Source organism: Lissotriton vulgaris, chromosome 1_1, assembly GCF_964263255.1.
Source record: "Lissotriton vulgaris chromosome 1_1, aLisVul1.2, whole genome shotgun sequence".
Taxonomy (NCBI): Eukaryota; Metazoa; Chordata; class Amphibia; order Caudata; family Salamandridae; genus Lissotriton; species Lissotriton vulgaris.
The window spans coordinates 800,834,239-800,851,446 of record NC_141685.1 but is presented as its reverse complement, the minus strand read 5'-3'; the positions used below and the strand labels follow the sequence as shown (position 1 = coordinate 800,851,446).

General features: G+C 44.6%; 1 protein-coding gene across 1 annotated transcript in view; it reads right to left on the bottom strand.

Moving 5' to 3' along the window:
* COP1 (COP1 E3 ubiquitin ligase) overlaps positions 1-17,208 on the bottom strand; it is a 917,107-nt gene that overhangs the window by 225,517 nt on the left and 674,382 nt on the right. The gene's annotated exons all lie outside the window — the stretch shown is intronic.

The window sequence follows — 17,208 nt, the reverse complement described above, 5'->3', positions numbered from 1 at the left end:
AATGACATGTACAGGAATAGGACAGCCTTCACTGTTACCGCTCATGCTCTGTGGGCCCAGTAAGGCAGGCACACAATCTGAACACATCAGCTAAGTCACAAAGCAAATTCCCCATCCCATTCATACCAGAGCCTCATGCAGGACATACCACCACTAAAACCCGGGGACTTAGCAGCTGGATAAAAATTCCACAGCTGGTTTCAGTTGGGCGAAATATGCCAGATGCCGAAAACCCACTGAGGTTGACAATAACAAAGCAAGAAACACAGCCTTTTGCAACAGAACTCTATTCTTACTGCTCGGGTGTCTCTCAAGTACTTAGACATGCAAGCCATTCAATGACCCTTTCACTTCAATGAAAAAGATCACAATTGATTGAATGAAAACCAATAGGATCGATAGGACCACCATCACCACCAGGAGTTGCAGAGAGGCAGGTTTTAAAGTCGCATAAAAGGAAAATCTAGGACAACAGCTGAGAGGTTTTCAAAAAGGTATTTCACATTCTAAGGACTCTTCTGCTTTCATTCGGAATAGCTAAAATTACCAGAGAGAGTGGAATGTTATTCCACAAATCTTGGGATTCAATGTTCAAATGGACAACTTCTGTTCAGCTTGCTAGAACACTTCAGTTTTTACAGACATCTATGAGAGAAGATTATTACATATAGTGTGAAAATCATGGGCACTAGGACCTAATCTAACCAAATAATGGGGCATGGGAAAGACTGAATTGCTTGTACACCCTGATGCATCAGACACTGATTGCTGCGACTGTGCATCCTGCCCAATATGGCACAATTTGCCATTTGCGTGTGACTTATGCTCCAGAAAATAGGCCAAATTTGGCCCTGTGGGTAATGGGCAGTGTTTACGATGTACAGGAGCTAGACATTTACCTCCTGTTATAGGAATAGGATCTGAATTACATGATTGGTGACTTGTTGCTTATAGTAGCGCCCTGCAATATGGGGAGCAAGAGTCTTTCTCTGAAACCCGTTTTAATACGTACTGGGTAACTCACAACAATGTTATTTTTTGCCACAACTGGGTATAAGCTGTTTGCATCGTAACAGAGAGTAACTCAACCCCTTCATACTGTCGGGAGTGGCAGTACAAAAGGCTTTTGTTGAAAGCGCTTTGTAAACCTATGCAAATCAAATTCAGCGTTTTGGTTCCCTGGGCTCTCTCATGAAGGTACACATCGAGGGACGTGCAATGTGCCTTAGAGTACACTGTCCAATGCAATAAAGTGTATTGCTTTCAGTACCAATTTCCATTTCTTCCATATACTACACGAACTATGACATGCATAATAAAATGATATCATAACGCTAGTGACTCACACAGGAGAGTACAGTAAACACGTTTTTGAGGCTTACAGGAAGGCTCTGGGTAACAATTCTGGGTTTTAAACAGCCTTCCAAACTCCAGCGCTGCAGCAGGTAACCGCTGAAAAGTATATCAGTGCTTTTATACATTTGCAAGAATAACCCAACGGCAGAGTGACACCACAGATTCGTTCAAAACATATACAGCTTATTTTAAAACAAGTCTGATGCACAATGTTCCTACGCCTGATATTGCAGAGCCACAGGACACCACAGAATCGAATACAAACCTGCGATCGCCCAGGAAAAGGTGAAATGTCAAGGGCTAGAATTGTTTGGAGGAAGTTGCCTCGAGGATATGCTTTGTAGAAGTGATCAGAAAACACACAAGCCACAGTCTCTCGGCGGATTGCCCAATACATCAGTGTCAAAGTTTTTAAGTGCCTGGGGCCATGTTATTGTGTTATCGCGCAGAAAAATATGTATCCAACTTCACGCCAAATGCTGAGATAAAAGACTTGATATCACCGGTGTTGCTGCATACAAAGACAAATGTTTTTCTACGATAACTCTGATTTAGACCAAACAGAGCAATTTGAATAGAGGACTTGGGGAATTTCTTCTTTTTAACTATTACTTGCACTTGCAGAATGTGAACCTAGCTGCAAGGTAGCACTGTACCAAGGATTCCGAAGAGATAGATATATATATATCTATACTACTATTATAAAGAGAGAACACAAACCTTTTGGCAAGGTAAACTCGGGAACCACAGCGCCAATCCACATACCCAATACATTGTTGTAACCCTCAGGGTGTGCAGATGGACATAGGCTATAGAAAATAAAAACAAAAATTTAAAAATATAACTTTAAAAAAAAGTAGTGCCCTGAAAGTAGCGCCGGCCGCGACGCTGACGGCCACGACGTAGCGCTGGCCGCAACGTACGTGATGACGAGGAGGAGAGGCGGTGAAGTGAGGAGCTCGGGGAGGAGCGGCGGCTCAGGTAAGGCTCTGGGACACTGGACGGGAGGGAGCCGGTGCGGGAGGTTGGCCCGGAACAACTGCGGTAAGGCTCAGTGTCTGGAGGCAGCATTTCAGGCTTGCGTGCACTCGCGCCCCGGCCCCCGCCCGCCACGACATTGTCCGGGACACAGACAATGTCATGGCGGGCGGGAGTGCACGCAAGCCTGAAATGCTGCCCCCTTCTGCCCAAGGCAACGCTGGGGCGGGCTGCTAATATATATACATATATATATATATATATATATATATATATATATATATATATATATATACACACATCTCCTGAAGCAGAAAAAGCGAACTTCTTCACCAGAAACGGACCACCACAAAGGTTCTTTCAAAATTTCAGTGCATTTTATTAAGCCTCTCACAACGGATTCCGAACAGATGAATAGTAAAGGAAAGCAAAATCTGAATAAATATTTTAAGGTAAAACGATATTATATATATATATATATATATATATATATATATATATATATATATATATATATATATATATATTATATATCCTACTAGCGGTCGCCAGTGGGGGAAAAAAGGTAGGTCTTGGTTCAGAAAGAGCCCATTTTGTTAAAGGGTGTAAATCCGTTTAGTAATTCCTGAGAAATTACAAAATATAAAGTTTCAATATCTGGGGCAGTGGTGGGTTCGCAAACCCGCCTGACCACAAGCTTCATTCTAATTGGCTGCCAACACTCCAAATCAGGAAATGTTGGCAGCCATCTTGTGTCATGGTAGAACCGAGTCACAAGAAAATAGTAGAAAAATCATTAAAAAACAAGAAAAGGGGGCAGGGTAGAAATACCCTGACTCCTAGGCCTGCTCAGGGGGTCCCACAAGGACCCAAAGGGCCAAAAGAAGCATTAGAAAATCTAGATTTCAGCCAAAAGCGCGTTGGGTTTGCGAATCCCGATGAAATTATTTATATAAAAACAAAGAGCGGACTCCCGCACTTTGTTTAAAAAAAGCCTCCGGTGGGCCAGGTCCCGGGGGCACTTCCAATTTATTAGCGGTGGCCCGCTGGGGCCCCCGCAGCCCCGGTGTACGCCACCTTCCCGGGGCTTTATTGATTATGTGCGTGGGGGATGCAGCCGCAGCTCCTGTGACTGCCACCTCCCTGGGGCTAATGTTAAAGTATGTTGGGGGCACTGCGGCCCTCCGCAGCCTCGGGGACCGCCACCTCCCCGGGGCTTGAAAAACAAAATGCGTGGGTGGGGGTCCCAATCCCCCCTGCGCTGCCCCGGGGACCGCCACCTCCCCGGGGTTCTGTAAAACTTTAAAAAAGATTTGTGTGGGGGGGCTCGAGCCCCCCCACACGACCAGGGGACCAACACCTTCCCGGGGCACTAAATTTTCAAATTCAAACACCTCCCCAGGATATAGAAAATGAAGACAGGGGCGCGGCGAGGCCCCCTCCATTTTGGAAGCGAGAGCAGGGAAACCTGCTCTCTCTTCCAAAAGCCAAAGCAGAATTGCCTTTCCACAAGGGGAGCTGCATTTCAGCAGCTCCCGTGTGGAAAAGCAATGTCTGCTCCCGCAGAATGTGGGGGTCTAGCAGGGACCGTGGGATAATTGAGGGTCCCCTAGCGGTCCCCAACGTAGCGGCCAGGCCCCAGGGGATGGGATCCCCGAAGCCAGAAGGCCATGTGGCCCCCTCCCCTGTGGAAAAAAAAAGAATATTCATTTTTTTTTAAGTAAAGCCTGGCCCCAGGGGATGGAGTCCCCGGGCCATAATTGCCCTGGGGGGGGGTTACGCGGCCCCCGCAGTAGAAATAAATTAAAAAAAAAAGAAGAAACGACTGGCCATGCCCCGGGGGATGGGGATTACGGGGGCAAAATTGGCCTCGGGAGGGGGGCCACGCGGCCCCCTTCCTGATTTTCTTTGTAAATAAATAAAAAGGGCTCAGGCCCTGGGAGATGGGGTCCCCAGGGCCCAAGAAATGTAAAATAAGTTGGGCCACACAGCAGCCCTTGTAAAAAATAATATTTTTCAAAAAGCCGTCATCTAGCCGGAGGCCACGCCCCCTTTTAACACCACACTGCCAACGCACCCCCTGGCGCTTTGTTAGTTGGGGAATTAAATCCCCTTGACTACTGAGGGTCCCTTGGGCCAACTAGCCCACCAGGAACCTCTAGTAAGCACCACAGAACTGCGTTGCAGAGAGGTGTAAAAAGGGGCATGGCCTCAGACCACCTCTCTGCAACACAGCTCTGTGGCGCAAACTGGAGGTACCTGGTGGGCTAGTTGGCCCCAGGGACCCTCAGGATTGAAGGGGACTTAATCCCCCAACTTACAACGCACCAGGGGGTGCGTTTGCACACTTATTGTTTCAGGCCCCGTCCCCTCGCTGCACAATCCCTCATACATGCAGTCACTCATCAATACAACACTATCATATGCACTCATACACCTAAACAGACACTCACACACCACCACTCATCCAGTTACTCGCACACCTAGTCATTCATGCAAAGAATCAATCACACTTCCATGTACTCACCTATACAGTTTTACAAACACCACATCACTTATTTGAACTAAAACAAATGCATACTTACTGTCTTATACAAGCACACACTCATCCACACAGCCACTATCACTCACTCTCACGTATAGTCATTTATATACTCCAACACTCACATATACTGCCTTTCACATATGTAATTATTCACACACAAACCACTGAGACATCCATTCACTCACCAACACAGCCATATGCACACTCACTCACCCGCACAGCTCTTAACAGGCACACTCTTGAACCCATACACCCAGTGATTCGCCTACTCACACATCTATGCACAAAGTAACACCCCCCACCCACCCACACAAACACTCAGACACTCATACAGATACTCAGGCAACCAATCAATAACCCATATAGACACTCATGTAGCTACTCACCAACCCATGCAGCAGCTTACACAACAACAGACACACTGATAGATACTCACACAGTTTGGTCACTAAAGAATGCTTTCAGTAAGACACATTTAAACACTTACCTATACAGTCACGCACCTACTAAATCCTCCAACCAGACACTTACACACCCATTCATTCTTCAATACACTTTGGCATATATATAAAACATATTTAAACTGTATAGAAACACAGTCACTGGATGATGTCACCAGTGATGTAATCAGTGATGTCATCAGTGATGTCACTGACCAGGTCTTGAATGGTGTAATATGTGACGTCATCAGCAGTGCATTGCGGGGGCGCGAGTCATAGTTAGCTGAACTAACTATAACAGCGGAATTTCTCTGGTTTTGTACAAGTGAAATGTCCAACTAACTACAACGTCCATGTAACCTATGTTTTTTTCAGTGATATATATATATATATATATATATATATATATATATATATATATATTTTTTTTTTTCTTATATATTTATTGGGAAACATAATATGTTGATACAATTAGAGCTGCCTCTAGGCCAGAACTTAAAAGCAACAAACACCAACAATTGTTTATTGGCATTAAAGGACTCAAAATGAAACTGGAGTGCTAATGCATTACATTATCCAGGACGAAGACAGATTATTATGAGCCTGTACCAAACAAGTCCTTTTTACGTCAGCGGATGCGACTAAAGGAGACAACTGCAGAGCTAGAGATAAAAGAATGTCAAGGAAGCAGCACCTCTGCAGACCCTTCAAAACAAGTACACATTTGCATTAGGACAATAACAATATCCCAGTGATCTACCTGGGACGTGTCATCGCAGGTTTCTTAATTAGGAACCATGGACCTTGGCTGTAGAAGACTGGGCGAGCAATTACGTGTACCCAGTGGGCAACAATGAGACAGTTATGTTTCATTGGAACAGAATATAGTAATGCTGCAGTCTATACTATTTGAGAAACCCACACAGCCGGCATCAACCACACAGAACAAATTTTAATTGCACCCAGAGACTCGCACACAGAGATTAAGATCCAACCTATGATCAGAAAAGAGCAAGTTACTTACCTTCAGTAACACTCTTTCCTGATGGAAACTCCAACTGCAGATTTCTCACCTTTGGAATTTCCCCAGGTGCCAGCCTGTTTCTGGAAATTTTCTAAGCAGTTTACCTGTGCGACACTAGGCGGCACTGTGCAGCACCACTTTAGCTTTGTTCTGCCCTGTAAGTTATGGAACAGACCTGCATACTAGTGTCAACCCTGTGCCTTTAATGTCAGTTTCTTGGTTGACTCTGTCAGCGAGCTTGGGCTTGGAGCACAAAAAATATGTCTGTGCTAGTGTGCGCATCTCTATAAAGAAACTACAGAAAGGGGAGGTCGGAGGGTAATGAGAAATCTGTGGTTAGATTGGGTAGCCACCATAAAGAGCATTACCGAAGAGAAGTGCTTTTACTTCTTATGGATACTTTAACTGCACATTCCTCACCTTTACAATAGATATCAAAACACTACCTCCCAAAGTTGGAGGGTCTGTGGAGGGGGCTCAGACAAAAAAAAGGCCTGCAGGACCAAATGGGCAAAATGCTTTTCCAGTCGGAATTGGCTGTCAAGGAAGTCGTTTTTTTATGAATGTGTGAACGGGGGCCCATGGCATGGCATGACCGATGTACAGGACACGCACTCAGAGTAAAACCACAGTGGTTGTAGTCTTAGTCCTGGTGGAATGGGTTCTAAACCTTCTGGTGGCTGCTTTTTGAATAACTGATCTTAATGCATAGGACCCGCCACCACAACAAAGTACTTTTCTGCACCGCCTTGCCTTTCTTTACTCCAGCAAAGCCCAGAAAAAGCGGATTGCCCACTTGATGGTCACTGGTGTGATCAATGTAAAAGCTTAAAGCTTTCTTGGGCTCCAGCCTATGAAGTCTCAACTCTTCCTTCAAGGAGTGAGTCGAGGTAGGGCAAAAAATGCTGGAAGAGTGATTGATTGCATAAAGTGAAAATGAATCACAACTTTCGGCAAGAATGCCGCCTGGGTCCTCAGCACCAGTTTGTTAAGAAAAGGTGGATACAGCAGTTGTACAGAAAGAGTTGGGAGTTCATATGCGACAAGATGAAGTGATCGCAATGAGAAAGACAGTCTTGACAGTTAGAAAACACAATGAGCAGAATGCTTTGGTTGGAAAGGAGTGCACAAAGAATTCCAAGATCAAGTTAAAGTCACACCCTGGCAGGAAAAGCAGTTAGGGAGGGAACATGTACCAAACCGTTAAGAAACTGCATCACAACAGGTAACTTAAACAAAGATGGTTGATCAGGGACATACAACAAAGCCAATAAGGCCAGCTAATAAACTTTAGTGTGACCCACCAAATACAAAACAAACAATGAAGATTCCAACAATGTTGCTTGTAAGGGGTCTGTCTTGCGGAGTGTACACCACGCCACAAAATTGTCCCAGCGCCCAGAGTAAATGGACACTAAGCCATCCTTGCTGCCAGGCATCCCTCTTCAGAGGACCTGAAGCAGTAGATCAAAAGTAGTCAACCGCTGCAGCTCAATTTCCACGCATAGATGTGTGGATTGCAGAGGTTCAGGTGCAGAACTCTGCCTTGCTGCTGGGACGGAAGATCCTACCGAAGCAGTAGACTGCTCAGAGGGCATTTGCTCATGCCCAGATATTCTGTGTACTAAACTCTCCCGGCCCAATCCGGAGCCACTAGGATGACTTAGACTCAGTTGTTCATGATTTTATTCAGAGCTCAAGAAACAAGAGGTACTCGAGGTCGAGGACTGAGGTCTAACCCTGTGTGACGGAGATATCCTGCGCGGAAGAACCCACTGCCATCGGGGCCTCCCGCAGTGAATGGGGCATCGGAGATGGACCGGGGCCCACTGACAGCTGGGGCCCCGAGTTGGACTACCTCGCTGGTGATCGCCTGGCCCGGAGAGGAGGGGGTGGCCTGCCCAGTTTGGGGACGGGGCCGCTCCTAATTGAGGCCGGGGTCTGCAGCCTGAAACTGCGAGTCGCGGGCAGATAGGAACCGGGAGGCCCACTGACATCGGGCCTCCCCTTGGTGAGGGAAGACGGAGATGGGGGGGGGGGGCAGTTCTTTTCTTCTGTGGGTAGGTTCAGTCAGGTTTGACGAGTGGGGAGGCTGTGCACGTTCTGACAAGCTTGACCCTTCCACGTATCACCCAATCACCATGATCAATACAGACGTGAACATTCTGACTAAATTATTGCCCACCCGGCTGGCCCCAATGCGGTTTTATTCCAGGGCGTAACACCGCCATGAACCTACGGCGCTTAAACCACATTATGCATGAGGTCCAGGGGTTGGAAGACCAGATGGTGCTCGTGCCCATTGACCTTGCCAAGGCGTTCGATACAGTAGACTGGGGTTACTTGCAAGAAGTTCTCAGAGTGATGGGTTTGGGCCACAACTTTTGCCGTTGGATCTGTATCTTATATAACTCCTCCCGGGCCCGGGTTCGACTGGGAACCGCCCGTTCAGAGGAGTGGCAGCTGTGATGGGGGACACAACAGGGGTGTCCCCTCTCGCCACTACATATGCCCCCAATGACCCCGCTTTAAGTAAGACATCAATTTGCGTCTCTCGAAAAAAACTTCGAGAACTAGTGTTACGGCGCGCGCATGCGCGCAGTAACACACTGCTCCGCGCATGCGTACACCAGCCAGCACTTTGCTTCGCAGCCCGCACAGAAGCATCTCTGCACCGCGCAGGCACACTCCAGCCAGGACTACGCCTGCCAACTAGCTAAAGGTTTTTTTCCGCAGCAATATCTGTCTGCCTTTTAAAAATCTACCAAATTAGCGGTCATCATCGGCTGTCTTTTCTGCGAACAGAAGGCAGTGACAATACAACTAATAAGCAATAATATCCATTTAACAATGGCCGACGCAGCAACCATGAATTCGTACCCCTTCTGGAGGGAACACCTGTCCCTAGTCCGTATCGTTAATCAATCAACCCATTACCCAATTAACACCACTATGAAAAACCCACCCGACCCTGGCTTCTCACAAACATGGAAGCCACGGCCGAAGGAGGAAGCACCGACGTGCTGGGGGTTGAGTAAGTACGGCATAGCCGATTGGGACACACAGCTATTAGCTCATTTGGCAACCTTATGCAGAAAACAACCATTTTGGTGGCTCAAAAACCTGGGACAAGAATATATTTTCTTTCCCTTTCTTTTGCTTTTCCACCTTACAGATGGACCCCCCCAATACCCTTTGTCCAGACTTGGCTCATGAGGCACTGACTCCTACCTTCCTAAGTATGTATCCATGACAGAATACATGCTGGTTTCCAAGCTAACGTACTGTATGTGTGTTCTAATGTATGTGTGTTCTACTAGATGTTATATAGCACTTCATGTCCCACCATTGAGAACTTCCGTATTCATTTGATATACGTAGTACCAATGTCTATATGTGTGTTTGTAGTCCTTCTTTTTCTTTCTCCCTTACAGGTGACAATTAGTGTAGCGCAATGGGATCTGCGCATTAATAACCACGTGCTCTTGTTTTTTCAGGCTTATTACATCAGAATTACTGATAGAGCTAGGGACACGTGTAAATATAAATTATATATATACACATTGATAAAGAGAATATCATCACACTTCTTTGTACATACACCTTAAAACATTTTTGTGGTAAAACATTAGTGAGTGACAGGGGGATGTGACCCTGGTCCTGACGAAGGGGCAGAGCGCCCCGAAACATGTTGACCCGCACAGGAGAGTAAGCCCATTAACTTGCTGTATCTCTCCGAATCACTTTTTTAACAATACCAGCCAGTGTCTATTAAATAGTTTTTTCTACCACTAGGCCAGGTATTTTATAACACCACTTATTTATATTTCACCACTGACCCTACTGACACTCACTCCTATTCACTCACATAGCACCCACATAAAAAGGTGCTCCAGCGTAGTCGCTTGTCACAGCACTGCCCCGTCCCGCAGCGGGGCGGGAAGACCCCAATGATGAAGCATGACACCAAGGGCCCTTTTGGTGTGTGAGGGGTATTTTAACACACAGTGTGTATTCCGTGAACATCAGGATACATACCAACTCTACGTGAGGTGGACCTTTGTTGATAAACTGTATACCCATAGGATGTCTGCACATCAATGGAAAACCCCATGTACTGCATCCATGCATTTCGACAGAGCACCACTCTACCCACCCCATCCAACTAGTTGTATCCAGCTCAGCACAAATAATGTATTTGGCTGCATCATGAATGATTAGAGCCAGGGAAGCCCTATAGTCTTCCAGAACCACCAGGAAGATATCGCTGGCCATGTCCCAAAGGGTGTGTGTATACTGGCCCAGTAAGCAAATAGGTCTACAGACCTCAAGGTAAGGCTGGCCGAGGAGAACATTAGTGGGAAGAGGGGGGGTGGAATGGAGTAGCAGGTGGGGAGGAGTTTGTAGGGAAAGAATAAGGTTCACCTTGCTGGTTAAAGCCTGGACCACCAGACTCTCTAGAGTAGAATATTGCATCAGAGATTCAGGGTTGCAGGGCACCGGTCAGTGGCATCTGGTGACCTGCCTGTTAATCGGATGCTAGAAGCAAGGCTTAGACCAGGTACCTATTGGAGTATAAGTTAGGGCTTCATGTTGGAGGCCCATAGAAGAAAGTAAAATCTGTAAAAGGTGGAAATATCAAGCAACTGGCCTCCTGCAGGTCCATATATAAACTGTCATCATTATAATGCTGGGGTAAATCATCCCCATCTTTCTCGGTCAGTTCTGATTCCAAACCAAAAAGATGATGGAGCCTTTGACAATGGCTCTGGAGTATTATTGGTATATTTTCAGAATTAGGCTGTACAGGAACAGGGTCCACAGAGGTGGAGTTGGAGCGTAACCTCAGTTCGGGGTGAGATGGATTTGGCTTGGGCTTGGATATTGGAGTTGGCAACGTGTACCCTCTGCTGCGGGCGGTATTACCATGGGCGTTGATGAAAGAGTCATGGGCGCAGGTCTCAGAGCCAGAACTGAAGTCGGCAGCACACTAGGTGCAGACCCAAAAGACGGTGCCGAGGACGGATTTGCTGGAAATAATCAGACTAGAGGTACCCCTTAATCTTTGAGGTCATGAAGACACACCAGAGGGAGCTGGAAGAGTGCCAAAAATATGCAGCATGGCCTCTCTAAAGGCCTCATTTTGCTGAGGCGTCACCGATGGCCCGAGTAACTCTGGGTGCATCAGATCAATTGCAGTATCAGTTCCTCAAGCAGGTATCAGGAGCAAGACAGATTAGAACCTTGATGACCTTGTGACTTCTCTTTAGATATAAGTGTGGCAGGACAAGGGTCAAGCTCCGCTTCGCCCTCGTACGCTTCCTCTTTAACTTGGATAACTTACCTGAAGAGATTTTGACAGCGAAGAAGATCCGTCTCTGGGTCAACCATGGGGGCAGGTCTACACCCTCAACTTGGGGCACATGCTGACTTAGCCGAGGTCTGTGACTTATTTCCACATTTTGCGACATACAATTTCGCTTCACGATGCCAGATCACCTTTAGGTGATTGAGGACACATTTTGTATGACTTGCAGTCATGACCGAAGCCCACACACCAAACCACACCTTGTGAGGGATTTACCAACATCTATTTCCAACTGCCACAGCATGGTTTGAACCCTGGCGTTTTAGGTGGGGACATTTTCGTCTGCACATAGGATTCAAATGTGGAAAATCATCGATAAACTGACGAAAAAGGGAGCGGAGTTCCAGATGAATATTTGAAAGCACAGAAAGAAAGGAACTGGCTGATGATGGCACGCAGGGGTGGCACCTCTATGCGGCTCCACTTCGTCACTTTTGCCAACTAAGAGCCGAACGCCGCCATATAGAGGCATGCAGGAGCACTGCTTGGAACATATCCAGATCCAGTATTATCTTTGAGGGATATTCTAACGGTGAGGAAACTGCGGACAAAAATGTCAATCGGGAAGTCAATTTAACATGTTTAGCTGTAGCTGTGGTTTTTTTTTATTGCATGTATCGGGTAACAAACATGGAATCATACCACACTCTGAGACCCATTAGTTTTAATATCTATCTTGCGCCTCGATTTACATCTCTTGCCAGCTCTCCTGTGCGCTAACAGTGCTAGAATGGCAGCACATAGATTTATACAAAAGTGTCCTTGCAGTAGATCATGCTTGATCCCCTCGTGAAATGTTCTGAGTTTGTTAAATATTGAATGGAGCATGGTTGGCTGAGATTTTACGGTAGCAAACAGGAGCATCTTCTTCAGGAGAAAGGGGGAATCGCTCCACTTTACAATAATACTTACTCGTACAATAAATATTTCAGAGTAAACCTAAAGGTTTTGATGAATGACAATATCACCTTGATGGCCTTACAGTAAGCATCTGTTTTTCCCCACACTTGGACACTGAAACCTGTTCTCCCTCGTATACACTGCAGTAGGAACTCTACCTAATTTCAAAGCAATTGGTGATAAACAATTTGCTGAAAGCTGGCTCAGTAAAGTGAATCCTGATGAAATACCATCATTCTGGCAATCTTTTAAAATTAGATTACAAAAAGCGGCACCACTATCAAGATGAAAAAAATGCAAAGAAGTAGAGAAAATGACAAATACGAGTGGTTAATCTCTTCATAAAAAGAGATGATGGTGAAATAAAGGGAAGTGGGAATCAAACAGAAACCAACACACGAATTGTGGAAGGGAAAGTAAATGAGTACTCAGAGGAACCCCACAACTAAGATAAAACAAATAAACGTTAGAAACGCCAGCAAGTTTGATTAATGCAAACAGTGGCATGCACAAATAATGCAGTTACGGTAATGGCGGCGATGATAATAGTGATAATAATGGCAGCCATATGGTGGACATGTTTAATGATGGCAATGGCCCTCCCTGGAGTCTGGACAAAAACATTATAAAACATTTGCAGTAACAAAAAAAATACAAAAATGATTGCTTTCTGTTAAAATGCAAGCAAGAGATAAATAATTTAATGTGTTAAAACAGAGTGTATTTTGAGATGGGAAAGAGTCCATCATGCTTTGTAATGCAAGCATTCCATAGGTCCATAGGAGGCGGAATGACACCTCATAGCCAACGGAATAAGGTGAGTGAGCACTAATGCTTCAGGTGTAGGCGGAGCCAAAGTTGATGCTATGTAGCTATCAAGAATTGGTAACAGCAGAGCTGTCTGCATGACATATTATCACGGCTCAGCTTCTGTCAGGCAACTAAAGCTAAACCTCCTGCCTGCCTCCTCGAGCAAAAGAGCTCGACTTGGTATAAAAGCCTCCCCTTATATCAGTGACCGAGGAGGGGGTTAGGTGGTAGATATGCAGTCCAAGTCGAAGCCTGGTAAGCTCTTTTTCTTGAGAACTGTAATATTATCCTTACCAGCGTTCGGGTAGCGAGTAAAAGAAATATTATTTTATATTGAGATGAGCTGTAGAGGGTTCACATCAATATCAGAAGACTAGTTGTGCAACAGCGTGCTGTACAAGCTGATTTATTCATTAATTACAGGAGCTTTGTACTGTATTAAAATATCTCTCACCTCTGTCATCAGAGCACTTCGCTACAGATGCAAATCTCCACTTGTAAAAGTGACAGAAAATGAGAATTCATGGTATCGTTCATCCAGGTCTTGGTGTAAGAACATCCTTGCTTTTCCTAGTGGCCGTGCTATAGTAATGATGGGGCAAGTTAAATCGGGGGGTGGAGGGCGTTATTTGGCATCCCAAAGAATGAAGAGGAGGTTTACATGAAAGGTTGCCCAAGCTCTAGCCACACAAAGATGCAAGTACTGGGTAGCTTGTTGTGTTGAGAATAGCCAGTTCTTGAGTTGCTTTCTAAATACTGCCAGACTGCACTTTAACCAGAAGGTAGGAGGAAAGTTGTTTCAAAGTTTGCTGCCATGCAGAAAAATGAGGGACGATGACTTGGGTCCAAAAGATCATGGAAGTTGAAGTAGATTGTGCGAAGAACTAAAAACGAGAGAAAAAAATAAATCGAGACAGTTAAAATCTGGCACCACTCTATGGGGGAGTCATAGATGGCCTTTCATGGGCCAGCATGTGATTAACTAGAATTTCAATATTCAGTTATCCCTCCAGTTTAGTTATCCACTCTTATCAAGACAGAAACAGAAAGGCTGATGCAGGCCTCACTTCCCCAACCCAATCAAGTGGGGGCACGGGCCACCATCGTTGTAACGTTCTGGAGTGGGTGAAGTGGAGTATGAGAGGGTTGATGTGGTGTTGTTTGTAAACTGTCCTTCACTCACTCAGAGGAGGAGTCTTAACATCTTTTAGCACCAAGACATAACTGTGATTAGTCAAAGCAGGAGGTAAAACAGAACATGGGAAAGCTGCTTTTCAATGACCATCGTTGAATAGAAAATGGCACCGCTTCCTTGTGCAACATAGAGCACTGATAAGTCTAAGGCCTGGAGCCAGAGCCTTTCCTTGAGTACTTCAGTCTCAAGCAGAGGCTTCAGAAAGGCTGTCAGTTCAGTCTCTGCTTCATCTCTGTCAATCTACTTGGACCGACTTCAGGGCGCCGCTGGGGTTGCTTTCTGCCAGCTGCCAGGCTCATCTCCGTGTTCTATTAATCCTCTCCAGGCCGTTATGTCAGATCTGTCAGTCACCCACACGAGTACAGCAGGCAGCGCTTTGCAAAAAGGACATACATTTCCTCAAACCCAAAAGAAGAGCGGAACAGTGGTCAAACCACTGGAATGAAATGGTAACACATTTACATGCCCATAAAGAGTGAACACAGTTGCGTTCAGGCTTGAAATTGGATCAAATATATAGTAACAAGAAATACCCCTCATCCTTCCCTACACATTTCAGAGCAGCTTGGTAATGGACAGATTTTGATTCAAATTTCTGAAAATGAGAAAGACGAGCAGAAACCTTCTAAGGATTGAATCACAACACATTAAAGAGCTGTGTAAGGCATAACAGGCTAATCACAGTACATAAAAGTTCCGCCAGTCATTATTTTATGTCAATTTTAAGTCATTATTTTAATTACAAGAGTTTTTGTGATCTTCAGGTATATTTTCATCACTTGATGATCCTTGTAAGTTTTTAGTCTGCCTGATGTGGATAAGAGCTCCCAGTTGGTGTGGACTTTATTCGTCTTTGGCATTGGTTTACTGTCTATTTCCACACTTTCTTGGTGGCTTTTCAATTTTCCTATGGCTGGCATCTACTGGCTCACATTTCCTTGATGAAGTAGTCTATGTTATTTAATATTAGTTGTTGCCTGTTTGTAATATAAATATGCACATTGTTTTTGTGTGGGGGCCTTTAAATTGGTCAAGGAAGCTTTTCTGTCTTCAGAAGGGTTACAAGTATACACAGCGAGAAACTAACGTCACCGCTGATTCTAGCTGTAATTGAAAGACATGGTATTTCTGTCTGTTGTGAAAAGAACCTTCAAGTGCAGAAGGATTGGGCTGTTTTAAAAGCACGCTATTGTTACAACACACCATCTCCTTCTAATCTGTACTTGGTCAAGTATTGTATAGTGATTGTGTGTGTTTACTGGCTTCTTGGTGCCCTTGTCACTTATTTAAATATATTTATAACAATGGTTTTACAAGTATATTTCAGTTTATATAATTAAAAAATCTATTTTGTTTGTATTTACACTCAGTAATGTCTCTCTAATCTTTTGCTTTCTAATAGTTGTCCATATATTATTATCTCTATGTTTAAGTAGATTTCCTTAGGGAGCACTGCACGGACATATCCATTGCCCAATGGCAAGCAGAGGGCTTTAAAGGACACACAATTCCTGACTGGGAGCCAGAACTGAGAAATATCTGTCAACCCTTTCAGACCAAATGCCAGTCTGGCAGCTGCATTTTTCATGATATGCAGAATGGTAGTCAAGTATTTGAGCCCAAAGGAGCTAAAATAAAAGCCTTGACTAAAATTATTTCTGGCCTGATTCTGAACAGTATAAATACTATAGCTTGGCAAAAGGATGGAGAAGGGCAGTGTGGCTTAGGCCATCAAGTAGCAGACCCAATGGACTGAGGTCTCCTCAATCAACGCCTCAGTTGTATCTGGACTCAACTTGAGGGTATTTGATTGGGTCGAGCCATCAATGACAGTCATACGATTCGGAAACATGCACCACTGTCTCCCTGGTTACCCTCTAAGAGGAGGGCAATATGGGTATTTTTGTCATAAAAATAGAAACAGTACACAAAGGAAAGAATCAATGATACCAACCTAGCAGAACATACTTTCAAGAGAGTTAAACTCTGTGACAAGCCCTGGATGATGCCACACTTAAAAGGGCACAATTTTGAACGGAAGTGGATGAGGTTTGATTGTTTATATTACCCTGTATAAATAAATGTACCTATTATAACGCCTGGTTCCTAGTATCCCCTCCATGGAGTCAGGAAATAAGGATCAAATGTTTCGAAGGGCAGCAGGCAAGTTCAAGTAAAAACAAGGGTTCCCTTGGTCGTGTACCACTATTTCATACACTACTTCCTTTTTTACTCAAATCTCTTAATCTAGAGCCTATGGGACTCATCAAGCATTCAGATCTATCAAACACGAGTGTGAGGGTTATTTTGAAGGTGGCACCACAAAAGGCACTTACAAACTACTGGGGGTCATTGTGTAAACGAGAAAAAATCTCCAACTTTTATTTTATAAAAACATAGAACCGCATATAATTCATACTTGGTCAATACATCACCTTATTATGCAGATTTCTAACAATATTTAAAATCAATATGATCACTCACAACTGCATGTTATATTTCACCATATGTAGGGAAAACACATAATTAAAATACAAACAATATTCAAAACACTCAATGAAAATACATAAAAAAGTTGACGCGTTTCGGTGG